This window comes from Mytilus galloprovincialis, chromosome 11 (genome assembly GCF_965363235.1).
Source record: "Mytilus galloprovincialis chromosome 11, xbMytGall1.hap1.1, whole genome shotgun sequence".
Taxonomy (NCBI): domain Eukaryota; kingdom Metazoa; phylum Mollusca; class Bivalvia; order Mytilida; family Mytilidae; genus Mytilus; species Mytilus galloprovincialis.
The window spans coordinates 74,721,020-74,728,226 of NC_134848.1; the positions used below are offsets into that span (position 1 = coordinate 74,721,020).

A 7,207-nucleotide genomic window follows, 5' to 3' on the forward strand; every position below is an offset into this window, starting at 1 on the left:
AATTATCTAGCAAACATGGTATTAAAATTTTTATTTTACATAACACCATCTTCATCGTGTTGGATTGAGCCTACGGGATATGACCAATGCCATTGTTAAACTGGCGTGATTGTAGCGTGCACAATGAAAATTGTCCAATCCAGAAGCAATGTCATACTGACCACGCCAACAATTGGTGGCAAACGAGACAAAAATATATAGCATAGTCAACCAAGCATTGTCTTGAATACGTATATAAAGGACGTTTTTCTCCCAATAATTCATCCAACTTTTTCCCGACCTTTTGGATTGAAAACCTGATCTTTAGCCTGTAAGTCGCTTGTGCTGTATAGTCAAACTTTTTTTTATATAGTAATAATAGTAATAGAATGAGAAGTAAACTTTTTAAGAGGCAATGCCAGAGAAAACCAGGCAGAACTTGGAAATTTTGTTCAACAGCCTTTTTGAGATAAATGTGTTTTTGTAATGTATCCACCTTGTTTTGTTGGGAAATGACATTTTAAAAAGTCATATTGGGTTATTATGTATAAAAAATGAATTTGATTTTTCAGTAAATTTGACTGCTTATATAGGGAAATAGGGGTATTAATTTCTCAACAAAAACAGCCTACAATATAACAATTGATATATATTCTAAAAGATGACCATGAATACAGCAGGAAATGATAATAACATCTTTGGTATCTGTTGATATGTAAATGTTCTAATGCAGTAAACTGTCAGGAAACAGCAGTTTATTTTCGTCTTTTTGGTGTTTAGACATACCAAAAGTGATGCTCTTCAATTTAAAAACCGATAAAGGTTGTAACCAGCTGGTAATGTTTTGACAGAAAAATGAACTTCTGTTGTATATTTTTATACATAATTGAACATTTTGATAAGATTTAAGAAAAGTACCATAACTTTGTGGTGTTGGGAAACTTATTTCCCTCATCAGGAGATTGTTGCATACATGTACGGGTGATCACTTCCAGACAGAGGCAGTTACAATATCTGTACGGGATTGAGGGTTATTTATAAGACATTTTTGCTGGAAATGTGGAATATGAGGAATTTAAAGCCATCCGTGAGTAGTTTTTGATGATTCAGCTGGACAAATACTGGAAATTATAGTTTTCTCCCACCTTAAAACAGTACATGGTATATCATGGACACCAAAAGCAAACTATAAAGATCTAAATGCCATAATTTTGTGCATCTTGAAAACTGGAAAGGCGGATCACTTTGAAGCAGATGATAGTGATAGTGTTTAAAAGAATTCTTTGCAACAGTTACACCAGTTGGAACAGGTAATAGTTTAAATTATGAAAGTTTAAAATTACTTCTCGGATAAATCATGTGGCGCATTCAATAATTTTAATACATCCCCCCTTTCCATCATATTTTTAGTTACAATGTGAAATTATTCTCTGCAAATGTATGATCTGTGCTGAAAGCAATTTTATACAATTTTATTCATCATGTTCAAACATTATTTGAATAGGATAATAATTTAAAATAAAAAAAAATAAAACTACATGTATCAGACTCAAAAGTTACAAAAAAAAAGAAGATTTGGTTATGATCATGATGATTGCCAATGAGAAAATCACATGTACAGCTATCCTCCATATACACAACAGACCATACATGTCTCACTTTATTTATTATGCTTATCATTAATATGTACATGTCAGTAAGGTATGTTCATGTGCCAAAATGAATGTACATGTAGGCAAAATGCGACTACAACTGAATACATTTGCATGTACATGTACATGTAGAATAGATAAATGTATAAAAAGATGTGGCATGAGTGTCAATGATAGATCATGATACAACTCTCCATCCAAGTCACAATTTATAAAAGTAAAGACAATCCTACAGTTATCAGGATAGTCATATGTATGTTTATGTCAGATATACATGTAAACAGTAAGCTTAATTTGTTAAAAATCAGGAACGTCAAATTTAAATTTTCTGTAATTTTGATTACTACATATACAGTGTACCTATAATTTATGACATATGAAAGACACATATATATTGAAAAGTGGTTATCATGATTACATATATATATATTTATTTATAAAAATAAAACTTGTATATCAAATCTTAAGATAATTAGATTCTTAATCCACTATTTAGATGGGGTCTTTTGGGACAGCAATACCTTTGTTTCATAAAATTGTTGTTTATTGTCCTTCGTGTCCTTAGAAACTAAATTAGACATGTGATATATACATGATACAATTGCAAGGATTTCAAACTTTTCACATTTAGTTCAAAACTGAAAAAAATATTTTAAAATCAGCACATTTTGAGACATTGTCATTAGAATTTAGATACATTTGTACATGTACATGTGTGATCCTGAAGCGCATAACATATAAGGTTAATTTGACTCAAATCAAGTAAAGTTGTTTAGTAATAACTTAATCACAATTTACCTTTCTGCTTTAAAGTGTACATTTAGATCATTTTATACATTAACCTGTCCATTTAAAAATAGAATTAATCATACAAAAAAGTCTTGTAACTTTGAATGTTTTAATGTAGTAAGATGCTACAGCTCATTATATATTTTCCACTGGTTCTTAAGATAAGAAAATAACTAATTTGATTTTAAATACAATTTTCCAAATTCAATTCAAAGAATAATTGATCACCTTATAATCTGTTATTTCTTTAAACAGATAAAAGATACATCAGATGACAGACTTACATATAGAGGAGCCTATAATTAAAGAAATGGATCAACTTGATTTTGAAGTTAACCTACTGTATTAATATGAAAATTCATAAGTGAGTACCAGTATCTCTTAAAGTACATTTTTTACATGTTTATCTTTATTTTGATAAAGTACCATATGAGATAAAGTATGTGAAATCTTAAATCCTGTAAATATACTAGACATTACATCAGTACATAATGTAAATCAGAATAAGAATGCATAACAAATGAATTGTTAAACATTTTAATATGACCAGTGTCAGCTTAATTTAAGAACAAATTAAATCACAGACATGACAGATGACACACACATAAAAATTAATGAGACCAAGTGTGTATTTTCCAGATATGCAAGAAGGGTTTTTATCTCTCACTACAAATGTATTTGAAGTCCTGAATGTGAAATCTTCTAAAAAATTATACTAAACTTCAAATATGTGTACTGGAATATATGTATATAATATTAAAATTCATCTTATTTAATATAATTAATTTAAAACGTTTTCAAACAAAAAACTGATGTATAAATGTATAGCTTGACTATTCCTCCATTTGTTTTCAGGTGACTGAGCTTAAAGAAAATCACACATGAAACTGTAACCAGTTTGGGAGACTCATACAACAGAACATTTCAATACCTATTAAGTTTTTTATGTATATATTTGACTTTTGGTAATATTTTGGAAGTTACTTTAGTAATTGAGAGACCTCAATGTTGAAAATGACAATTTTGATAGAGGACAATTTTAAGAATATCAACTTAGTTGTTTATGGATCTTTATCTTTTAAAATATTACTGGGTGTCTAAAAGAATATTTCAAATTTTTCTGAAACTATTCAGATATTTATCATGTTTCATGTGTTTATATAGGCAAATATTTATACATGTCATTTATGTTATGCAAGGGTTTATATGAATTTCTAAAAAGATGTATATATGTGTTGATAAAATAAGATCCAAATTATTACAGAGTAACAGAAAATGGGATCAATTTATATTAAAACAAATCTGTTAAAAGGAAATGAAAAGTCAAAAATTGTATTTTTTAAAATGATTGTGTTAACATTTTTGTGCTATTTAGACATATGTACACCAAAAAAAATAAACTTTAATATAAGTATCAATGTAGTATGCCCTTGTTAGTTTTTGTTTTGTGCAGTACATGCATTTGAATCTTGATCAAAATTTATGGTTTGAATTAATAAACAGAATAAACTAATTATTATGTTAACACTGTAGCTAAGTATATCATGTAATGATGTATATATGTCAGGCCAAGTTATTCGTCTTATTAACAAATGAGATTTGATATGATTGCCAATTTCAAGGCTACATGTACCTATCACAGTTCTCTTTACTAAAGAGTCTTTAGGCCATAATCATTGTGACGTATAGGAATAATTCTCTGTTGTTATATTCTGACTTTTATACAAACCAAGTGATGAAGATAAAGGGTGCTTCTATTTCCAAAGGTTTTGAAGAAACTGCTATGGAACACAATAAAAATCAGAAGATGTAGTATAACAGTGGCGGATCCAGACATTTTCATAAGAGGGGGCCCACTGACTGACCTAAGGGGGCCCGCTCCAGTCACGCTTCAGTGATTCCCTATATGACCCCCCTGCCCCCCCCCCCCCCCTAAATCCGCCTCTGCATAATTGTAATCAGACAACTCCCCATTAAGAGACCATACAATGTTAAAGTTAATAGTAATAGGTACAGCCTTCAATGAAGAATTAAACCACTCTGCATAATCATATTTGATTTTGCAAAAACAAAGAGCATGCTTATTTATAGATTTTGTCACTATCAATTATATACGTGCATGTACTAATGTATTCATGTGGTGTCTGTCCTTGATTTGAACCCCCCCCCCCAAAAAAAAAATTATAAATGGACAAGATCCATGGTCATGATGGTCATGCCAGTTGGGAGTTCAAAATATATAAGGTTGAGAAATGAGGATCTAATCATTTATTATTCGACCGCAAACAATTTTTGGGAATGTATAATGGTATGATGTCGTCATTGTTGTTGTCTGAAGACACATTGGTTTCCGGACAATACCTTCAGTTTAAATTAATGGATATCTATGAAATTTTGTTATAAGGTTCAATTCCCCTAAAGGAAGGTTTGGATAAATTTGGGGATGATGGTCCTTGGAACACAACAGATTGTCTTGAGGTGCTGCACACATGTGCCAAATATCTAAAGATTTTGTCAAAGGGCAAACAGATAATGCTCCCGACACAAAATTGTAAACAAAAGTCATCTTTTTACTTTGAGGTCAAAGGTCAAAGTACAGCAAAAAATTGTATTATAGGTATGTGGCATTGACTTATGATCTAGATGCCAATTCAGTGAGAATTTTCTTGCATCTTCCAACTTAGTACTTTCATGGTGAAAATTTGTACAAAAAAGGCCTACAGGAAATGAAGTGTCCACTAAACATAGACAATGATAGTGCGAGTGGGGCATCCGTGTACTGTGTAAGTAGTAAGTCATAAATGTTGTTTTCCTCTGGTGATGGATAATTGAAAACGGTTAGAAACTGGCTTTTCTTAAATTTTCTCAATTTTTCTTATTTTAGCATTTTTTTACCTTATTTTTTTTTTAAATAAAAAAGATACCAAAAATTTCATTTATCATTTTTCACACCAAAATATTACTAGACTTGCATATAGGTAGTTGATTCATTAGTGTTGTTTTCCTCTGGTGATGGATAATTGAAAACGGTCAGAAAACGGCTTTACTCAAATTTTCTCAATTTTCCCTATTTTAGCATTTTTTTACCTTATTTCTTGAAAAAAATGAAAAAGATACCAAAAATTTTATTCTCATTATTTTTTACACCAACATAGTACAAGACTTCCATATAGGTAGTTAAGTCATAAAGGCTGTTTTTCTCCAATGGTTGATCATTGAAAACGGTTAGAAACTGGTATTTCTCAATTTTCCTTGGTTTGTTTGGCGGGTCACGCCACACATTTTTTAAACTAGATACCCCAATGATGATTGTGGCCAAGTTTGGTTTAATTTGGCCCAGTAGTTTCAGAGGAGAAGATTTTTGTAAAAGTTAACGACGACGGACGACGACGACGGACGACGACGGACGACGACGGACGACGGACGACGACGGACGACGGACGACGACGGACGACGGACGCCAAGTGATGAGAAAAGCTCACTTGGCCCTTCGGGCCAGGTGAGCTAAAAATGAAAATTATGAGGAGTATATAATTATGGATCCTAACTATCTGGAAATGCTGAATGGGGTTTATTGGTCAGATGATAATGATGATTTAAATCTGATAATAATGGAGGCAGATATCATTATTTTAGAACTTTTTGAAGATGAGGATGAGGGGTTCTATGAAATGAGCAAAGATGAAAGTGAGGAGGAGGAGGATATGGAACATGTGTGATTATCAGGTATGGTGAAATAATTAATCCTTAGTTTTTAGGAAACATGAACAGTTTTACTATTTAGATCTATACGATAATAAGTTCGGGAAGGCCCGTTTTAATGGGATATGTCTAGGACTTGGTGAACTAGATTTCATTTTATCAATCCGAAGAGATCTTGATTCCCTGAGCAGTGTCTTCCCGGCAGAAAAAGCAGCCCGTACGAGGTAAGTTATTGATTTGTTTAACTTCTAAACTTTTCTCCGTTCAATTGAAATCTTACGACCCTTTTTAATCTGTACAGAACCTTTCGCTCTTATATGTTTTTTTTTAATTAGGAGTATTCACATAGGATTCAGCAGCAGGACGCATCCAGTAAGGCGACAACTTATCAGCCTTCAAGTGCATTTGCCTACGCTTTTCCACCAGCACTTCTTCAGCCTCAAGCAGTTGCTTATAAACAATCAGCATCTTGTATACACCCTAGCCTGAATGGTTTCAGACAATCGCCGCCAAGTCCTGTTCATGTCAACGGATATATGAATGACTACGTCCAGCTGTTTCTTAAAATAAAACAGGAAGCCAGTGGTTTCCCCAACACTGTCGGACAGAGGAAGAAAACGAGAATACATTCGATGTTATAAAGAAAATGAAGGCATTAACTTAGATTACGACAGCATCAAGGTAAATCCAGGAGTAGTGTTGTAATGGGAGTTAGAGCATTGATGTTGCAATATAGTGCAATGAAATGTTTGGAATGTGTGATGTCACTTAAGTATGTGGTATTTTAGGAATGTGTGTCATCATTTTAAAATATGAAAGAAATGTGGTATTTCAGAAAGGTCATATAAGGTTTAATTATATTGCGTATCATATTCTACATAAACCATATCTTCCAACAACTACACATTATTCAACATGCCTTCAGAGAACTGTCAACAACTAGACCGTCTAGCAAGTGTAAGATCGGGTCTGAGTTCCATATACCGAAATTATGATTTCCATTTGAGTTTAGTAAAAATGACTGGGAGTGTGGTTCTCTTATCACTATTAAGTGCAAGTTTGGTACTGACAAATTCTATTAATCA

The 7,207-nt window shown here is 32.2% G+C and overlaps 1 long non-coding RNA gene across 1 annotated transcript; it reads left to right on the plus strand.

The window, feature by feature from the left end:
• Positions 1-763: 763 nt before the first annotated feature.
• On the plus strand, positions 764-4,582 carry LOC143052794 (uncharacterized). Its single transcript, XR_012971246.1, has 3 exons — positions 764-1,289; positions 2,676-2,784; positions 3,276-4,582. It is a non-coding gene; the product is annotated as an uncharacterized LOC143052794 (long non-coding RNA).
• The last annotated feature ends 2,625 nt before the right edge of the window (positions 4,583-7,207 follow it).